General features: G+C 27.7%; 1 long non-coding RNA gene across 1 annotated transcript; it reads right to left on the reverse strand.

Annotated features, from left to right (window-relative positions):
* Positions 1-4,641: 4,641 nt before the first annotated feature.
* Positions 4,642-22,272, reverse strand: LOC108563616. The gene is made up of 3 exons (XR_001891099.1): positions 21,714-22,272; positions 15,767-15,866; positions 4,642-4,704 (listed from the first exon to the last, which is right to left on the reverse strand). It is a non-coding gene; the product is annotated as an uncharacterized LOC108563616 (long non-coding RNA).
* Positions 22,273-22,862: the final 590 nt, after the last annotated feature.

Below are 22,862 nucleotides of genomic sequence, written 5' to 3' on the forward strand. Positions count from 1 at the left end.
ATTTTTCATGATATGCATATAATTTGCAACACTTCAATGAACATGCGATGTATTGTTTTTCGTCCCATTTGCAGTTTAAAAAAGTGTCGAAAGTCAAGAAAATTACGTGAGATGATGTAAGCCTTCTTGCGTGGAATATATTCAGCAAGAGTCGAGACGTTCTTATTTAAGATACGATCAGCTCCGTCTTTTACCGTAAGGAAATTGTTATTACTTCCATTCCTTGCAATCATAATTTAACAACAACATACTTAAATTAAAATAAAATATTTCTTTACAATTTGTCCACAACATGATTTTTAATATTTGATTGATTATTTAATGTTGCATCCACATAGAGTGCGGTGTAAGGTTCACTAACTTTTATGTTACATGGTAGCAACACAATAGTTTCCATGACAACCAGTGGCGTAGCTACTTCATAGTATAAATCAGTGGTTTCCAAACTTGAAGTTACTACGCCTCCCTGACAGTTATAAACATGTGCGTTTGCGCACACTATAAATCAGTGGTTTGCAAATTTGAAGTTATACNCTAAATGAATGCTTTCTTTAGATCAGTGGTTTCCAAACTTCAAGCAACACAATAGTTTCCATGACAACCAGTGGCGTAGCTACTTCATAGTATAAATCAGTGGTTTCCAAACTTGAAGTTACTACGCCTCCCTCAAAAGTATGTAATCATTTGGCGCCTCCCCTTTCATAAAAGGAACGCGCATTACAGCAATATGGATAAGAGCACAGGAATGTATCTATACTTTAGCAGATATTAGGAAAATTGCTCACTGCTACTAATATTCCCCTTAGACTAGTTCACGCCACCCCAGGGAGGCGCGCCTCACAGTTTGGAAAACGCTGGTATAAATGCAAGATTACATATTTTGTTGTTAAATTGCTAAGATGTCACTTAAAACCATAGGTTCCTAGGGCCCACGACAACCTTAATGTGGTCCCCAATGACAACTAAAGGTAGGTGGTATACCTGAAGGTCATTAATGTCTCATGGTATCAGTAATGAGAATGCATATTCTAAAGTGGTTCCGATTTCTAAGATAACTATTTCTTTTCACAAATGATTGCAGATAAGATTGTGTTTCGTATTTGGTTTGTTTCTTGGATGTCTTAAATGAAATGAAATTGCGCTCTCAAATTGGTCGAGTGCACGTGATTGCGTTGGTTACTTTAATTGAGTAAGCATGTAAAGTGTTTTGTAATGGAAACAAAAAAGGAAGAAAGAAAAAAAAAGCGCGAAAGACAATTGAAGTGGTTTAATTGAATCGGAGATTGAACCGATAGATGTGGGCGTACTCTAAATGTGTGCTTGTGCACACGTAAGTCTGCAAGAAACGATCTTTTCAGTATTCAAAGAAAGTAACGAAAACAGAAAGTTCGCATAGTATTCGGGTCATGTTGCTCTGAAATGGCGAATAGAAAGAACAAAAAAAAAAAGAAATACGTAAAAATGGTCAAAACACATTGGAAACACCGCTCTAAATATTACTTTATTATTGCCAAGAGTCAAGTGAATGCATGAATGAATTTGAAATATTTCCAGTAAGAAAAGATAGAATAAAGAGCGAGTAAACAAATAATAGGAGAATGAATTAAAATTGTTGAGGAATTCTTTCGGCCACGCAAATAGCTGTAAAAGAATCGGTAAATCGTATGGATTGAATGAATTGTATTGAACGAACTACCGTGCACAGCAAGGATTCGATTAGTCCGGAATTAAAAGTTTTTCTGTAATCAAAAAAATATGAGCTGGTGTGGTTGATAAGTAGATTCTAGATTCAAGTGTCTGATAGACTTCGATTAATCCGGTTGGCTATAGTCCGGTTTGTAAATGTCAAAAAGACTCGTGGGTCCCTTGTAATTCCAAGACACTGGCTAATGGATAAGATAGTGCTGCCCGATTAATCCAGTTTCAAATTGCCGCACTATTCGAGGTATTGCTGTATTCCTATTTATATGTTTTTGTATTTCGCGCCAGATGACATTACGTCTGCGGTAAAGAAATATAGTAAGTCACCGAAGTGTGGTGTGCAGTCGAATGTTGGTGTACAGTTTAATACCGTTTAGCATTTAGAACGAGTCTCGAAACGAAGAGCATCATAGCATGCATGCACACGTGTATATCGTGTGGTGTAGTTGGCATGTAATTAGACAAATCCATTTAGTCCAGGCAGTACCGTTAAATCGCGACATCAACGTTTTCGCTTACGTAATGCAATTAATATATATATATAAAAAGAAAATAAAAGTAAAAAGGAAATGTAACTTGTTGACGGTTCGCAGAAGGAGTCAAATGTAATTACGAAATGACGAGGATTTAAAATGAAATTAATGTAATTGAAAAATTGCCGCGCTTGTTAAATTCATTATTAAATCAGGTAGTTTGCAATTCGTTTTGTGTGATTGATTTGAAACGCGTTATTATTTGAATATGAATTATTACTTTGATTTATACAAATTTATCAAAATTAAGTTTTTAGTAAATAGAATGAAAGAAGTATCGCAAGAAAAAGGAGTATAAATCAATATAGCTTTAAAGAAAAACCTATATACAATCTAAATGATCCAAATGTTTAGTGAATTATAGCGTCTTAATGAATATAAATACACTTTATTACTTTTACATTCATGAATTGAAATGCACAGTTTATCTTAATGACTATAATTGAAATTGTAAATCCACTTTATATTTTAAGTTGTTAGATTTATTATCCAATAAATGATCCATAAAATTGTGAGATAATCTTAACCTAAATTATTTGGAGAAAGCTATAAACTCTTCCACAGTTTTCAAATAGATTGAACTTACATACATTTTCATTAAAAATTAAACTTATTAGTAAAATCGAATGTCTTCACAAATCATCCATTTTTTTTTAACTATTCGCGATTTCCTATACTTTACAGTCAAAGTTGATAAAACGAGTGACCTCTGTATTCATTATATTATCAGAAGTAAAAAAAAATAACATATAATTTTTAAATTACAATTTATTAGCTTCTTAATTAATTGAAGTCTAATTATTATAACTTGTTGGAACAGAAAATAAATAATTATAAATGTAATAAAATAAATGTTATTATTATTATTTTCTTTGTTTCTTTACGGTGATAATAATTATTTTCAATTATACACGAAGTTATTAAAGTACTAAAAGCATGTAGGAAATGTCGGTATGGGTCTCACGGCCGTGACTTAAATGTAACGTCTGACCTTTAATAGGTTCCCAACTTGTTTCAAGTAAAGAAAGAACAAAAAAAAACAATATAAAATAAAAAACAATAATTCAAGTATGAAGACTAAACAGACGATAAACATTATTGATCCATAGCAACGAGTTTTAAATTACTCACAGTTTACCTGTACTTTTATTACAGTACTTTTAGTATAGTGAAAAGCAAGCGTTGCATATAAATTCTTAGTATATAATAAAAGGGTTTTATTTGCACGCAAAAAACGTGAGTAAAGTGAACTATATTATAGCACTAAATAAATAATATATTACGTAATAATTTGATAATTTTGGGATGTAAGAGTCTTTTGCCTGTTAAAAAAGTCTAGTGATCTGCACGTAACTATTTTTATTAGAGAAATTAATTTTCCAACATAGTGAGAGTTTGAGAGCCGCAATTTCTTACCGCAAGAGCCGCATTTTCCCACTTATAGAATATAATAAACAATGATTGCTATGTGTACTTTGTATTATACACAAATTCAATTAAGTTTTTGAATCATTTATATGAGTATGGCTTATACAAAAGTAAATAAAAAATCATTTTGAAATTGGATAATTTAATTAACTGTAATTATCAAAATCATTTGTTAAAAAATGTAACAATTTAATCTTGTATTAAGTAAATTAATCTATAATGTGTTAGCTAGTATATAGAAATTAATTTCAGTTTAATTATACTTGGATTATAATTAAAGAAAACCATTTATTTCACTTGTTTTGTTATCAAATTTACCTAATTTTATTTTAATATCAATATTTTGAATTAATATCTGTTAAATAGTTTGGTTAACTGAGAGATTTGAAACTACTGAAACAACTAAGTTAATATATTTTGGTTTCATTTAATTAAATAATGAATGTAATAACCGTAGTAATTGCAATTCTTGAAGAAAACAATAAATAAAATGTGATTGGTAATTGGATTTTTTTTAAACTTATATCACGTACCAACTTATATAAAAAATCACTATCATTAGTTACTTAGTTGGAATGTCAAATTATTTAAATGTCAAATGTAATTTTCGATATTTTATTCTTTTTGATAGATTTGTTACGTTCATAAAGAACGTAGTGTATACGCACCATTATATTCCAATTTCTGATAAATTTATAACTTTCATAAAGTGTGTACGCGCACACAGAAATTGTACATCAAAAGAATTTCATTGACATATATTTGACGTTAGGTTTGAAGTTATTTTAAATTAACTCGGATAATCGAGCCAAGTAACTTGTAATCACGCAAGTATACCTTATTGTTACAAGGAAAGTATTATGTAATTTTTTTATGAAATAAACTTTGGTAATCATAGAGGTTATATATAATTTACATTGACATTTGACAAGTTACTTGGAAAGTATAGATTTTATGTTATAAAGTAGAAGTAGTAGAAGTACTTACTTGTTGGTTTATTGGGTATATTGGCAGCATAAGTGGCAGTGAACGTGGAAGAAACCTGTAAATGAAAACACAATTCAAACCGTCTGATATACAACAACAAAAAATAAACAAATAAATAAAAGATGAACGACAGAGTGTTTCCAATGTTTTTCCCATGCTACCGGATTTGGAGCAACCTAACTGTATCGCACCGATACGTATCCGTGCATTTCTTCTCTAATCATGGGAATCTTCGGTTTTTCCGCTGAAGATCTTCGAGGAACGTTATAAATAAACTGTGCAATTATTTATTGCATGGATAATTGGGTCAAAATAATTACGAGACGGCGGCGGCAGTAGTAGCAGCAGAAACGTATCTTGTTGCTAATTTCATACCGTATGGACTATATCATTATGTTACACATATAATATATAATTTACCTTCGTTTTGCTGGGCGCAGCACAACGAATGAAAAAAAAATAACACAAAAAAATCAACGTTTCGAGACAAGACTTTCTGCAAGACATAATGGAAACGTATGGTGGCAGGCTGCAATTAGATTCAGTTAGGAAAATATGCTGGATTTGTTTGCCAGTCGTAATTATATGATGCTGCTTATTATATATAAATATATATCAAGGTATTTAAATGTACGACCACCAAAGGTGAGTTTTTCATCCTGTTATAAATCATTGTAGAAATTGAATAGTCCTTTTTTTTATTTATACAGTCAAAGAGTTTATTTATTTATACGTATTTAGTCTGGTTTCAAAGAGTATGAAATATTAGCTGACCCGGACTATGCGATTTATTAGACACATCATAGAATAAAACATAATTTCTCATTTAAGACATTTTATATAATTCGAAAAACCAGTTGTAATTACACGCAAAACTAGTTATTTTATGTTAGAGATTCAATGGAAATTAATGTATATTTCTGAAAAATAATAGTTTCTTGCATTTTGGATAATTCAAAGAATAATACCAACTTTTGTTGGGTGCCATGGAAATCTATGTTACTTATTTGTCATAACCGTCAGATATAATTGTACTGTCATCTGTCATTAGTATTTGGAATATCACGTGTATGTATATGTCAGATTCATTCATTCATAAAACATTTACAATCGTGATGCGTGACAATTCATTCAATAAAATTTCAAAAGAAAAGGACGTTTGTTAATTATATGTTTGAAGTCTAGTTTATAATGCTTTATACATAATGAATGAACACTTAAGAGAAGTAAAAAAAATCCTATTGAAGATACGTTATTAAAGTTACCATTGTGCGGGATAAAAACGAGAAATATAAATATGTATCATGTGATCTTTAATTTGAAGCTATTTATCCAAGGCAAGAAGATACGATGGGATGAGAATATACGTATTTATTCCACCTTTCTTCTCAGCATGATTAAATGAGTTTGAATGCACAACGAGTTTCTCGAACGATATTTATAAATATCTTGGATTTAATGAAAGAAATGATTAAAGTTAAATAACTGGAATCAAGAACAACGTCTGGTATTAATGAAAAAAATATGTTTTTTTTTTTGTCTTTTTACTGCTATGCAATATGCAATATCTCTACAAGAGATAATGCATATTTTTATTATATTATACATAAAATAATTGGAATTACTGATTTGTAATTTGCAAATTTTTACTAAACATAAAGTTTGCTTTAAAACAAAAACGTTTAATTTCTTTAATAAAACACGTTCAGCTTGCTATTATTGTTATTAGGTAACAAATCACCTACTCATGTTTGTGGCAAGGTTTCCCCTTTCATTTGATTTTATCTATGCTCATGTCGGTGTAAAACTGTTACTTTTCTTTTGTTTTTATAAACATTTTCATTGAAACGTCGCTTAAGAAAAGTTGAAAAAGTACTGACATTTACCGAATTATTCAATTGAGTGTATGTTTTACATATTTCTATTAACATTTGACCTAATTAGACAAACATCATTTGTCAAAAATCGATTTATTATTGACATTTTGGAAATTGAATTTTAAAATTCACATTTGATCTAATTAGATAAACGTCAGTTGTCAAAAATTGATACATTATTGATATTTAGAAAATTGTTAAATTAAATATTTATATTGAAATTTGATCTAATTACAAAAAACGTCAATTACGAAAAGAGGTTTAGCGTATTATTAAGTTTACAATATGTATATTGCTTTATATTGGATTTGAATCTAATTAGAAGAATGTCACTTGTCAAAAATTGATACATTATTGATATTTTGATAATTGTTAAATTAAATATTTATATTGAAATTTGATCTAATTACAAAAACGTCAATTACGAAAAGACGTTTAGCGTATTATTAAATTTACAATATGTATATTGGATTTGAATCTTATTAGAAGAATGTCACTTGTCAAAAATTGACATTTTGAAAACTGCATTTTCATATTGACATTTGATCTACTTAGATAAACGTCAGTTGTCAAAAATTAACACATTATTGACATTTTGAAAATTAAAAGTGTATATTGAAATTTCATCTAATTAGACAAATGTCAGTTGTGAAAAATTAACAAGATAACTGACATTTAGTGAATTGTTAAATTGAGTATTTATTTATATTGAAATTTGACCCAATTAGAGAAACCGGTTGATTTATAACGTAGAAGATTATGGTAATACGTAGGATTAAGTACCAAATAAGGTGAAATGTTTGTCCTTAGAGTGATTTATTGAATGAGTTGAAAGTAAATTGTGGGTGAACTGATAAGTATCTCTATAAATATCAAAATATAATTAGATAATAACACCATATTCGATATTAGGTCAGATTAGTCACATTCTTTGAAATTTAATTAAATTAATTAATAAAATTGATGTAATTTCCTAAACCGATTTAAAATTTACAGTTTATTCAATCTTTTTGATAATTAATTAAATTAAATGTTTTACAAAATATTAACAAATAATAAATGTTATAAACTAAAAGATTAAATATAAAAATAATTCATAATTTAACAGGATGTTAGTTTTAAAGACTTCGAAGATTTAAATGATATTGTTTTTTTTTTATAAAAAAAGTAGTTTAAATATGAATATGGTAATTTAAACAACTTAATTATTATCTATAATAATTGCAGATGTTATTACAAATGTACATATTTTGTGATTTGAATATACGTCTTGTAATGAAAAACCCACCGCTAAGTACTTCCTTAAATGGAGATGATGTATAGCTGTGGATTCATCCACAGACTTCTAATTAGATGACGTAATTTTCGTTATTGTTTTCTACGCCGTCTGCGCGTGTTTTTTTTCTCTCCTGTTGTTTTTGATGTTGTTGTTATTATTATTATTATTATTATTTCTGAGTAATTAGTGGATGAGTTGGCTTCTATTCATAAAATCGAAACAACAACAAGAAAAAAATAACAGTTCTGGAAGAATATCGTGCATGATACGTAGCCTGCAGACCTCTCAAGGTAGTCAAGGCAACAAACAGTTACGTCACACGTCACACATCTACACGTTATTTATTCTTGCGCTATTATTTTTTGCTTCTTATTATTTATCCAGTCTGTTCGATTTCCCAAGGATGCACGGCGTGCCGCTATTACTGTAATTAAAAAGCAACCGTTGCATATGTAGTTATATAGATTTAAGTACATAAGATGCACCGACATCTGCGGTAATTGTTTTTAATTTAATTTACCTGCCATTGTCCTCGGCGGATTTGAATATAAACGCGATGCAAATGAGGGAAGGAATTATTTTTTCCGGTATATGCGTGGAGGAAGTCGAACGGTTTTTGATTGCCATGCAAACGGATTGATACAGGTTGAAAATAATACAATCGTTAGTTACACAATTCGGATTAGAGAATAGAAGATAATTCGATTAAAGACCGTTAAATCGTGTTGTTTAGATTGGACTAATCTTTGCTCTTAAACTGTTTTTTTTTATTCGATTTCATTATTTAATTATTGCGTCTACTAATTGATTAATAAATACTAGTCTGACGTTATTTTCAATGTGGCGCTTATAATTAATTATTTTCCGCTGTAAATTACATATCAAACATCTTCTTTTCTTAAACGTCAATTGTCAAAAAAAATGACACTTTACTGACTTTTTGATTTAATTACAAAAATGTCAATAATCTTTGGATTAATATGTTGTTTAAACTGTCATAGGCATATCTTCATTAAAGTCTATGCGAACGTCAGTTGTCAAAAAATGACACATTATTGATATTTTGAAAATTGACATATTTCTTTATATAGAAATATTATCAAATTAGATCAACCTCAGTTGTCAAAAATTGACATATTAATGACATTTTGTAAACTGAATATTTATATTAAAATTTCATCTAATTAGACGAATGCAAGTTCTCAAGATTTGTATTTAATTATAAGAAAACGTCAATTACAAAAAAAAATATAATTCTGACATTTAGCGTATTGTTAAATTGTAATATCTCTTTATATTGAAATTTCATTTAATTATACAAACGTCAGTTGTCAAAAATTGACACATTATTAATATTTTGAAAATTGACAATATGTATATTTCTTTATATAGAAATGTTATCTAATTAGGTGAACGTCAGTTGTCAAATTGACATATTATTGAAATTTTGTAAACTGAATATTTATATTAAAATTTCATTTAATTAGACGAATGCCAGTTTTCAAAATTTGATTTAATTATAAGAAAACGTCAATTTCGAAAAAATAATATAAATCTGACATTTAGCGTTTTGTTAAATTGTAATATTTCTTTATATTAAAATTTCATTTAATTATATAAACGTCAGTTGTCAAAAATTTACTATTATTGATATTGAAAATTGACAAAATGTATATTTCTTTATATAGAAATGTTATCTAATTAGATGAACGTCATTTGTCAAAAATTGACATATTATTGAAATTTTTTAAATTGAATATTTATATTAAAATTTCATCTAATTAGACGAATGCCAGTTCTCAAAATTTGTTTTTAATTATAAGAAAACGTCAATTACAAAAAAAATAATATAATTTTGACATTTAGCGTATTGTTAAATTATAATATTTCTTTATATTGAAATTTCATTTAATTAAACAAACATCAGTTGTCAAAAATTGACACATTATTGATATTTTGTAATTAAAATATTGACAATATGTATATTTCTTTATATAGAAATGTTATCTAATTAGATGAACGTCATTTGTCAAAAATTGACATATTATTGAAATTTTGTAAATTGAATATTTATATTAAAATTTCATCTAATTAGACGAATGCCAGTTCTCAAAATTTGTTTTTAATTATAAGAAAACGTCAATTACAAAAAAAATAATATAATTTTGACATTTAGCGTATTGTTAAATTGTAATATTTCTTTATATTGTCATTTCATTTAATTATACAAACGTCAGTTGTCAAAAATTGACATTTTGTAAATTGTCAAATTAAATATTTGTATTGAAATTTAATGTAATTAGATAAACGTCAGTTGTCAAAAGAATGACACATTATTGATAAATTGAAAATTGAATATCCAACATCTTCTTTTCAAAGTGTTTTAAACTAACATCAACATATTGAATTATTAATTTACTAAACAAACAGAAATTAAAGCCAATTTGTATCAATTTTAGAGTTTACCTGTATAAAAAATATATTCTTCGAAGAAATTAAATTGGCTTCAACATATCATTGAAATCTTTTAAAGAAAAATCAGAATTGTTAATTTAGTTCATTAACAGAAATGAAAGCAAATTTGTATCAAAGATTGTCCAGTAAATCAACTTTCAAAAGTTATTAAAAAAAATTGTTATAGCAAATTATTATGAAAAGCATGAAATTTCCATGCATTCACTTTAATACAATAACCGTTTCTAATATTTATAAACAAATAATGTTAATACTAATTACTTTAATTACATCCAATCGACGATTCAATAACCGTTGCTAATATTAGAAGGAAAAACATCGCAGTAGTAATAACAGCAACAAAAAGAACTAATTATACAACACATCAATAGCATGCAACGGCCTTGAGTGCGTCTCTGTCCATTTTACCATCTAAAAATAGATGCTCTAACCAATTCAACCGCAAAAAAGAACTTACATATTCTATACCTTTTACCTCCATAAAATGATCATCTCTTTTACGCTTTGGATTTTTGAAGAGTTGCATCACAGAAAAATCCCGAACATAAACATAAAGGTCATCCGTATTTTTAAATTGATGACATGGAGGTAAAACAAACAAAATTAAATAAATTTCTATGGCGTCTCTATTAAAATGGTCACATCAATTTACTTTAATTGCAGTGCGAGAGGAATCTTACAAGAATGAAAAAAATGTAATAATAATGTAGGAGACTACGAGTTAATAGCGTCCACTTAAATTCGTCGCGGAATCAAGGATGACGATGAAGTTATTAATTTCGGTAATAAATTTACTACTTTGTCATTGAAGGATATAGCATTGAAAAAAAAAATATAAAATGCGGATGTTAAATATAGGTATTATCTGTTATTAGTATTCATTGCTTCCAGTTCTTCTTGTAAATAGTATTAATTTGGTCTTTACTATTCATTTCCCACTTAAACCACTTTTTTTTTTACTTTGTCATTTTTTTATGAAAATGAGCTTAACTCATATTATTTTAGTATTAATTTGGTTTTTACTATTCATTTCCCACTTTTTTTGCTTTGTTATTAAAATGAGCTTAACTCATTAAGATTTAACAAATCAGTATTAATTTTGTGCGGATAAACCAATAAACCGGACTAATCGAAAAACTAAGTAGATATAAGAAGACTCTTGACTATATAAAGAGAGGAAAAAAAGATCATTAATTTATAAATAAAAATTATGTGCTATTTTTTTCAAAAAACTTGTTTTGATCAATTTTAAATTAGTTTGTTTTGAAATTTGTTAACTGGACTTTAGAGAATCCGGACTAATCAAAGTAAATTTTTACCAATTATTGAAATTAATAATTTTGTTTAATACTACTTCTATGTATAACATATTTTTTTGTATTACATAATAATTGACTAAATAATGATTAAAATACCAAATTTGTATATTACAATTACCTAAAAATACGAAGCAGGAAATAAAAAATAAGAGTATCATTAAAAAAACCAGCTAGAATCAAAAAGGATGAAACAAATAAGAGAGAAAAAAAAGTTGAACATAGGCGTGTACGAAAACTGTAATTGCATAATCACGTAGCGACTCGAATTGCGTCGGAATGTAATCTAATTTAATAAACGCAAAGTTACTCAACAATGCGAGGCGTAGAAGAGGCAGAAAAAAAAGGAAGAACCGGAGGATAATTGACGGATCGAAGTCGGGCCGCGGACAGCGTAATTCTATTCCTCCTTTCAACGTTATTAATCTGAATCTAACGGCGTTCTTGATTAAAAAGCAAAATAAAAATATCCATTTTTTTTATTCCTGGTTTTTCTTTCCTTCTCTTTTCATTGAAATATAATACTCTTCTCAATAGGTATTAAATTGTATCCTCTCATACAATGCGCAACGTGTTTTCAGGATACTTTTTGGTGAAATCCCATCGACAAGAATAATTTTACGGTGATTATCTGATTCACCGTGTAATAGATTTTTTTTTGTTTGAAATGTTTGTAAATTTTTGAAACACGTGCTTAGAATTCTTGATTAAATATTTAGTCTTTGGTGCATATCAATAAGCAATCATAATAAAAAACTGGAATTTTGAGTAAAAACAATAGTTTCTTGATCAAATATAAAAAGTGTCATAAAAGAAGTGTTACTATTTCATTTTTAATTATTTTTTTTATAAAACTGTTTTAAAAGAAACATTTTATTTTTAATTAACTTTTTAATTAATTAATATAAATAAATCTCTATCAATCATTAAAATTATATTAAATTATTCAATTTTAATGACTTTTGTATTAATACAATATTTTTCTTAAATTTTTTTTGAAATTAATATTTAAATTTTTTAACGTCATTTTCGTAATTTCTTAATTTTGACATTTTCATTTATTTAATTTTGTTTCGCATTTTGCTTAGGTCTCTGTTTTTCAATACTTGAGGTGTTTTTTTTGCATGATTTATTTTATCCTATATTTCAAAAATGTATTTTTCGAATTAATTTTATATTATAAATCTTGTAGTTTAATTTGAAGAAAATATGAATTAAATTAGCTAATAAATATTATATAATTATTAAATAAAAATTGACATAACCTCAACTAATAAAAAAATGGCGATGAAATAAAATAGCAACACTTCTTTTATGACACCTTGAAAAAATCCAATTTCAATTGATTTGATGAATGAAATTCGATAAATTTTATACAAAATTTATTTTATAGTTTTCTTATACGCAAAAACAATAGTGAATGAAAAAAAAATTGTCCGTATTTGTTGGTTGATGGAACAAAATCATTGATCTATGTCGAACCTTCGATTGAATCATTTGGATTCTCTGGTGCGTATTCTTCGGGATTTAATTAATGAAGCGTAACCCATGATTCTCCTATGTAGATAGATCAGATTTCCGTGCAGCCAAGTATAATCTGCATAAATTACCATGCATTAGGTTTCCTTAAAAAAAAACTCCAATTTCATCCACATAGATGTGCAGATAAAATCTTTAAAAATGCATCCACGAGTATTTTCATTTCCAACTGTAATTTATCGATATTTACACGAGTATTAGGATGAGAATTTCGCCCCTTTTAGAATGAATCGTTAAACGTGTAGAATTAATGTCAAAATAATGACGGTTTCATTGACGTTTTACACGTTTCGGGTCTAACTATTACGACTTAATTTAATGTAAACTTAATGCGCGGGTGCGGTCATACAAAGTTCGCACGTAATCACACCCAACGTAATCATCATCGAAGATCTCCTCACTTCCGCAGGTTTACAATACTCCTCTCCCTACTATAAACTGAAGACTGTTAAAATAATCATCAATTAAATGTAATGCATATCTTCATTCATAATGATACATTACAAATCATCAATTGATAATCAAATTGCGTAATTGAATTTAACTTTACTATCAAGATGAATCATCTTTTAAATCGTGATCAATGATTAAGATAAAAACCTAAATTCCTGTAATAAGCACTTCGAGGAGGATTAACGTGTAATTAAATTAATGGAGCAGTTTTATTACGCGTTTCGACTACTTTATTTACGATTGTGGAGCAAATTGACAAAGGCCCAAGAATAAATCCGAGACTCTAAAGGAGAATTCCTCAGCTTTTCCGAATATGGTTGTATAAGATTACCATCGCATTTCCAGGATAAATAATTGCGAATGGAAAGAGAAATACGAGTTTGATTTTCTTTGCGTATTTGGAAAATGATTTATAAAATCTGTTCAAATCTGCTTTAATTATTTACAAAATTTATTTAGAATTCTCGTTTTGATAATACGCATTTACAGGTTAAATAATAAGAAAAGAAACAGCAAGTTTAGTTTCTTCTTTTACTTGTAAATTAATAAATAAATTAAATATTTTAAGTGTAATAATAATTCAATACTTTTAAAGTTTTTCTAGTTGAAATAAAACCAATTGATTAGAAATCTCATCCGATTTAATCTAGGATTAATTCTCTTCTCTTTCTTAGAAATATTTGTTTATAATATTTTACAATTTGAAATAAAACTCATTTATTAGAAACTTCTTTAGATTAATAAAAGTGAGCTTAGAGAGAGAAACGGATAGAGAAGTTCATTAGTTTTCGCTTTAGACCACTTCATTTCCGTTTCCGGTTGCACAAAAACTCAATTAATATTAATGTTTCAGCTTGGAATTCTGATCACGTCTCATTTGCAATCTTTGTTTTTTAGTATTCTTAATGCGAATATCATTTTTTTTGCACCTTAGAAGAAAATAATGAAATAATAATTTTATTTTCTTGGTTAATATCAGGATATTCTTTATGCAAATGTAAAGCTGCGGTTGTAGTAAATTCGATTGAAGTATTAGCATATTTATTATATGGGACATTTCTTGTGAATCGTCTGTGTGATTCAATTAATGAAATTTTTATGAAGGTTTTAGTTGTAATCAAAGAGAGTCTGGAATTTCAATATGCAGATGAGTGCTATAATTGCATGTTTCTAATATATTTTGTAGATATTTCATATTTCAATGAAAATTCAATAATATTTTTGTCATCAAATCTAAATTGAAATATTTGTATTAAATTTGGAAAATTTCTAGAAATATTTCAATATACTACTGAATATTTGAATTTGCCGTCTATTTTCTTACTTTCATGAAAATTTAATAAAAATATTTCTTGAAATCTAAATTTGAATTTAAAAATTTGCATTAACTTTGGGAAATTTCTAGAATTTATTTATTATCAATGGAAATATAAGACGTATTTCAATGTGCTAATGAATATTAGAATTTATAGTTTATTTTCATATTTCAATACAAATATTTGAATATTTCTTGAGTTGAAACAGATCTAAGTTTGAATTAAAATATTTGTATTAAATTTAGAAAATTTCTAGAATTTATTTATTAATAAATATTATTTCTGTCTATTTTCGTAAGTCCATAAAAATAATGAACACAAAAAATTGAATATTTCTTGAGATCAAACAAATTTTAGTTAAAACTAATAAAAAATTCAATATAAATATCGAATTTCGATAATTTCTAAGGTTTTTCAATTATTTTCATCATATTATGGATTCAAACAATTTTGGATTGATTTTACAATTATAAAGTAACAGCAACAAAGAAAAACGAATGAAAAGCGAAAATATCTTTAAAAAAATTGATTGAACTTCCTTACTTTGATTAGCTTGTTTGTGGTAATTCAATGCAATTCAACAATCGTAGATATCAAACAGGCTTTTCTTCACCTCCACTTTCCTTCCCATTCCTCCGCATTGCATTGCGTTGCGTTCTTTCTTTTTCTCTTGAGGAAATCCAAAAGCTTATTAACAACATTCCAGCATATTTTAACAAGAGAACGAAAAGGAAAAGAACGTTTTGCCATGGCAATTAAACTTCTCCGATGCAAATCGCATTTGAATGGAAGTGAAAATGAAACCGAAAGTTGTCGTCCATTGTATGAGCTTTTGTTCGTAAACGCAAATGAGATAACTTACCAATACGGCGATGACGGTGAAAATCATAATAGCGTTGGAAGATGACGAAGATGTAGATGTAGAAGACGAACTCTTTGAGAACATCATCGCTGCGAAGATTCTGCAAGAGAGAAAGTTTATTTATTGGCAATATTATTCGTACGGAAAGTGTCGAAAATGGAAAACTATAGCGAATTAGGAGCTCGAAGGTTGTCACCGATTTGAAATGAATTGCGTTAATTGTAGATTATTCATGAGTTGATGGGATTTAATTAAAAGAGAATGAGGGAAAAAATTGTGATAATCCTCATTATTTTTTCCTTTTGATTGGATGAAATGGTTTAATTGAAGGTTGCATCCTTAAAGAAGTGGAAAACAACGCTGAAGTTTATCCTCGTCGGTATTAATTGTCAAGGTTGAGTTGAGTTAAGAGAGGATATGACATCGTGAAATTCTTCGATGCTCGCACAGCAACGATCATTAAACGCTAATTGTTGCCCATAAAATCGCTGACGAACGATTTTCTGCATTTTGCCAGACGAATCTCCACCGTCTCCGTCCCTTATCAAAATAGCTCCTAATTAACTGACGTTATTTCCACAAAGCCGAAACTATTCATGTTCGTCTATTCGTAGTTATCCACGAGACATAGGAGAACAAAAAAAAACACACATTTTCTTGGACATAACTTCTGCTGTTTATGGACAGGATATAAATTCCCGCGTCCCACTAACAAGGTAACTATTATCTAAATCATTTTCTTATTATTATTATTACGAAAACGAATGCTAGTTAGATTCCTTTATGATCATTTTATACAGAATTTACTAGTTATGGTTAGTTTGAGATGTTTATCGATAATGATGTAAGGTTTTTTGTTTGTTTGTTTGCGCAAATCATATTTATAAATGAAGAGTTTATTAAAAATAATATGTTTACTTCAAATAACTTTATGAAATTAATGATTAAAAAAAATAAGTTGTAATAACTAAATAAAAAAACTCTCCCACGTTTCTGTCAAATTTATATAAAATTTAAGTATTATCCGTCTATTTTCATATTTCCCTGTAAATTTAACTATTCCTGGATATCAAACAGATCCAAGTTCGAATTATTTAGAAATATTTATAGAAAATTTAGCAATTTTCTAGAATTGATTTATTTCATTTATCCACAAAAAAAGTTTACTTTAATATTATAATAATTTTCTTATAAAATAGAATCAATTTGTAATAATAAATCTATGACTAAACACGCAAATCTTACATAATTTTATGATAATTTCGTCTAGATCATTTTTACAATTTAAAAAAAAAATCTATTGTAAAGTAAGTAAAAGTAACTAAACAAAGTATTCTGTAAATAAACCATAGAAAATTATTTCTTCTTGGCAATTTTTAAATAAAAATGTTTAAATAAAGAAAATAATAATCAAAATTTTGTTTCATACATTTTTTTTTTACAAATTTTAATTAAACTTTAATTTCTGAAAATATATATTGCATAAAGTAAGCTGGAATTAAGTTTTTCTATTATTTTTTACAAAAAAAAATAGAAAATCAATGTAAAAATAAAACTATTTCAATTAATTATATTTCTTAGAAGTTAAGTGTTTAATTTTAACAAATATTTAAAATCTTAACGCAAGTTTAATTTATATAATGACCAATTTACGAGGAATTAATGTGTAATTAAATTAATGGAGCTTGTTTTAATGCTCGGTTTATTGTTTTAGAGTTATAGCAAAAGTTTTATTATTTACGATGGAAATTCGTCATGTTACTTTTCCAATAAAATTAAAAAAAAAGTAAAAAATTCTTCACAGTCTTATTAATCCTCTCCGAATATAGTTATACAAGATTACCATCATATTTCCAGGATTAAATAGTACTGAAGAAGATATTAAAACATCCATCATACATTTTATTGGACTTAACTTCTACGGCTTTCCACGACTGGGAAATAAAATACCGCATTCCTATTAACAAGATATAGTCTTTATCCAATTAGTTGTTTTTTTTTCTTATAAAGTTATTCTATTATTGAATAGTTTAAATAGTTTTCTTGATATTAGAATAAACATATTTTGTTGAAATTATTAAAAATATTGTAATTATTAGCAAAAGAAAAATGTTGATTATAAGATATTAAAAAAATTATATAAACTAAACATAATTTTTGATCAGAAATTTAAAAAAAGTAAATAATTGAGTTGTTTTAAACAACTAGAAATTAATACTTTATAGTTTACATAAATATAAATGGATTTATATAATGTCTTATTTCTTGGTAAATTTTTAGCTATAACTAATTTTCTTACTCAGTTATGAAAGTATTTACAATTTACAAATTTCAAAGAAAATTACATTTTAATATGAAATTAAATTTGATTAATTTCTGAAAATCTAAATTTATGATATTTAGGTTTTAAATGTAAATTGATTTGACTAATCTTCACGCGAGGAAATGAATTGACTGAAGATTAATCAAGAAAAAAGTAAAATTAAGCTTATTGAAAGTAAAAAAAAGAGTGAAGATCTCGGTAAAAACAATGATTATTTAAACATGCATTGTTTTATTGCCGCATCAAAGAGTTTGAGGAATAAATAAGAAACAGGAAGACGGAACCGCCATTTTGTGGCGTGAAACATGTAAATTAATGCGCCCATTAAAATAATGTGTTAAACAAATCCATTATACGCTATTATTATTTTTTACTATATTTTTTTTTTAATTACAAATAATTACACGTCCCCGAGAATCGTTCCGCCGTTTTGGTTCCGCTCTTCGCGCGGATCTTCATCGTCGATGAATCTGAATTAAAGCAATTTCAAGAACTAAGTATTCCTAATTCCACCTTCATCAGATACGAATCAGGTGTTTTCCTTAATTGTTTTGTATTTTAATTACGGACTAGATCGAAATCAGGAAGGACTGAAGTTTATAAAACTTCAATTAAAAATAGGAAAAGAAAAAACGTTTCTATATTACGTGAAGTTGTATCAAGTATAATAATGATAATAACACGATGCAGGTGCAATAAATTTTGTTTGCTGGTTAAAACTGGTTTAAATGTCTTATGCAAAACGAGTTTTAACAGTTTCTGCCATCAAAAAATACAGCTGATATTTGCATTCGAGGAAACGAGAATCGATTGTGATCTTGGAAATTGATCCATTTCGATGATGATCCAATTTCCTTCTTAAGGACAGGATGCGAGTATCCCTTTATTATTGTTTTTATTTTCGAATCGAAGAGTTTCTTCGATTCGAAAAGTGAAACAATCAACAGGTATCTCTTGAGTTTCGTCCTTGTTTCTGCAGTTGCATTTTATGCGGGGCTGTAAAATCGCATTTGTGTCAATGCGATGACGTTTAACGCGTCTCAATCAATGACATCGAGAACACGAGAATTTGCCGCGATTACTTTCATGGGTTTTACCGACGTTCACGTAACTTTTCAAATTAATGCTCGTTTATGTTCTTCGATTTTACTCATAGAACGCAATGGAAAGAAGAAAATGTATAATTTATTCGTTAATCGTATTGTTTCCTTCTGAATTCTCCAGAGGATTTATAAACTTTCGCTATTTTCAGATCTTACGAAGAATCTCTTTGTAATTTTTGTGTACATAAGAGAAATTGTACATTTGCATTCATTTTCTATTAGACAATAAGCTAAGTTCATTCTATAAATAAAGAAAAAAACCTGATTTTATGTTAAAATATAAAGTTTTAACTAATTATTATATATTTCTAATTAAAATAAGTGATCAATATTTCTTCTTAGTTTAATTATAAAACTTCTTAGCTTGCAGTTGAAGTGATTAACAATGATTTTGAATAATTTTTTACTTTATCTATATAATTTTATAAGATTACTTAAGAAAATATTGAAAAAATATACATTTTCAAGTGATTACTACAGAATTTGATATTTCATTGATTTAAATTGAACATTTTTTTATTACTAAATTGAAATCTTTTCAATAAGTTAATACATTTACATTTCAGGTAATCTCTATAGAATTTGATACGAAGATTGAATACGTCCGATAATTCATTTTCAATTAAGCAATAGAATTTTAAAAGATTTCAAGATTTTGTTTTATAAAAAAGTGGAAATTCAAATATTCAAATTCTAATGAATGCGCATTAAAACACTGAAACGCTTCTAAATGTGTTCATAACAAATTCCTATAAAATGAAAATATTTTTCTAGTAAATGTACATTAGATTCCTTTGAAACATGTTTATATAAGAAAATGAATATTTCTTAATAAGAATTTATTTTGTAGAAAATTAAAGTTAATACAAATATTGTAGAAACCGGAAACGTAAATTGGATTTGATAAAATGTATTTATTTTCTACATAAATTTCAGTAATTTAGATAAGTTTAACGATTTAATTAAGTCACTTCTTAATTTTCTATTAATATTAATTGAAAACTTTAGATACATTTTTGAAGCTACATTCACATATTGAAATTCATCAAAATGTGACATTTATAAGGAGAATCTTCACTATTTTTTCTCTTTTAATAGTTTTGTTATTATGAGCCGTAGGAAGATCGAAAGATTTGACATTTAAACTCAAAATCGAAAGTGGATATTCTCAATATTAATATCAGCATCTTTTTTTTTTCTTCTCTCTCTCTCTTTCGATGAAATGACGCAACGCGCGTTTAAATACAGAATTAGATAGAGATAGATGAATAGAGAATGAGAGACGGAAAATTACCGTTCGCGAAGTAATTATGTTTGTCGGCGATAAAACTCAGAAAATATTATATACGTGTTTCTGAACACAAGAAAAATATATTATAGATTGTGTAAAATACATGACGAAATGAATTCCATTTAGTGTAGTTCTTGCATAACCGGCTCGTGTACGTGTGTGCAAGCATTACAGAAGGAGAATGAGAGAGAAAAATGTGTGTATTCTGGTTAAGGACGTTGTATTAATATTAAAATTATGGAGAAAAAAAAACCGGGTACGGTTTTCAGTGGAAAATGTAAAGTGATTCTCGGATTCATAAATTCTCAACTGCATTTAGTCATGTTTCTTTTAGTAAATATGTATTAAGTTTAAAATTGTAATTTTCTTGGGCAATTTCAGATTAGTTACCAATTGAATTTTTTTAAAATTTGATCTGTATTTGGGTCTACTATATGTTTCACTTTCTACGCATTTAACAACATTTGTATCAAATTACTTGTATTATTTTTATTGTTAGAAATTATGTTTATTTAAATGTAATTTCCTTCGTTATGTATTCTTTATATTTTATATGTTATTACAATAATATTTATTTAGTTATTGTATGTAACAACGAACATAAATTTGAACAAATGAAATGAATTGTGAGAAAAATAATTTCATAATTTAGTGCAAAACAAATATGATTAAAGATATATACAGTGAGTGTGTCTGTAATGATTATAGATTAAGCTTCATATTCAAATAACAGATGTCGCTTTGTTCCTTATTATAAAATGTAAGAAATTTACGTTTTAGATTTACATTATTTCAGTGAAATTATGATTCTAACAAATTATACTGCAAAAATGAACAAATCAAATATAATATTGCAATGTTTTTCATATAAAAATCTATGATTTTACTTTATTACATGATTCAAATTTGTAAAAAAATGTTAATACTTTAATTTTCATTAATTTTATTTATTTAATTTTTTCTTCATCATAGATATAAATATAAAATTAAGGTGAAAATTTGAATAAATTTAGTTTCATAATTATTTTTGTTGATTGATGGAAATACTTTGAATTATTTTTTTTGAAAAATTTTCTTCACTTAATTTTACATAATTTTCTATTTTTCTTCGTATTTACCAATAAGCAAATCAGTAAATATTTTGTTTTTTTTGGTGTTGATTGACTGATGAAGTGTTAATACAAATTTAGTAATTAGATCATAATTAATAAAATTGTGCTAATATTTTACCTGTGTTGTTTATAAATAGTAAAGAATCCAATAGAGAAAGAGATTGTGAGTTAAGTTAAAGCTCCTGTTGCGTCGTCCTGAAGGAGTTTGAGTAATCCTTAATAATTTCAAAGGAAATATCACAGTATTTCGATTAAAATTAATAATTGCGTAAAAAAAAACCAACGAACAACCGAAAATAAAACTTAAATATTAATCAGTCTTAATTGAAACTAGTCGTGTGCGATGTTCTTCGTTCACTCGTTATCATCGAATTTTCTTTTTCTGTCTGCGTGCTGATCTTCTCTTCTCTTGTGTATTTACTTCGTTCGCTTCTTTCTCATAGTACATCTATTATTTTGTTGTTTTTTTTTTTGTTCGAATGATCACTTCCAATTTTAGCTCTGCGATTCTTCAGAGGTAAGCACCACCGTCATGCCGTTCGACGTCGAATTTGACTGAGCGCTGCGCGGATTGTTTTTTGACTGTATTGATGAGGATTGTGTGGATGTATGTGTGTGTATGGATGTTACGACACGCGCGACGCGGTCTCTTCGCGGTTTCGATGTGGACTGTGGGCTTCGCGCGCCTTCGATCGTAGCTCGGATTGTGTATCCTCTGGTCTTTGCTGGTTAGCGTAGAAAGCAAAAGGAAGGTTGGGATCAGGTAGGTAGATTCCATTCGAAGCTGCGAACAGTCGCCAGATGGTTGCGCCGTTCTTTCTTTCTCTCTATCCCTTTGTTCTTACACCTTATTCTTCTCACCTTAATTTTGAGGGTGGTCCTCGGTGGATGCGTGTCCGCTCGCTCACCTGTGCGAGCGCTCATTTTCACGGGGTGTTACGTGATCGGATTGCGTAACGTCCGGCGCGAGTCGAATACCCTTAACCTTAATATCCGCGTCAAACACTGCAAGAACTATTTGCTATTCCACAAATTGATTTGGAAGACTATTTGGGTTATTTGCTCGAATCTAGCGCAAGCTTAAAATTCGCGAAAAATAGTTGAAGCTAAGCATGCATAAGAAAACAGGATTATTGACAAATTTTTCGAATATAAAGTGTTACACCTTGATTTGGTATTTAAATTTATATGGAAAATAAATCAAATAAGCGGATTCTACTGAAACTCAAACCGCAACTCTAAAATTCCAAAAAGAATAACGTGACTT

Source organism: Nicrophorus vespilloides, unplaced genomic scaffold, assembly GCF_001412225.1.
Source record: "Nicrophorus vespilloides isolate i.1.1-1 unplaced genomic scaffold, Nicve_v1.0, whole genome shotgun sequence".
NCBI lineage: Eukaryota > Metazoa > Arthropoda > Insecta > Coleoptera > Silphidae > Nicrophorus > Nicrophorus vespilloides.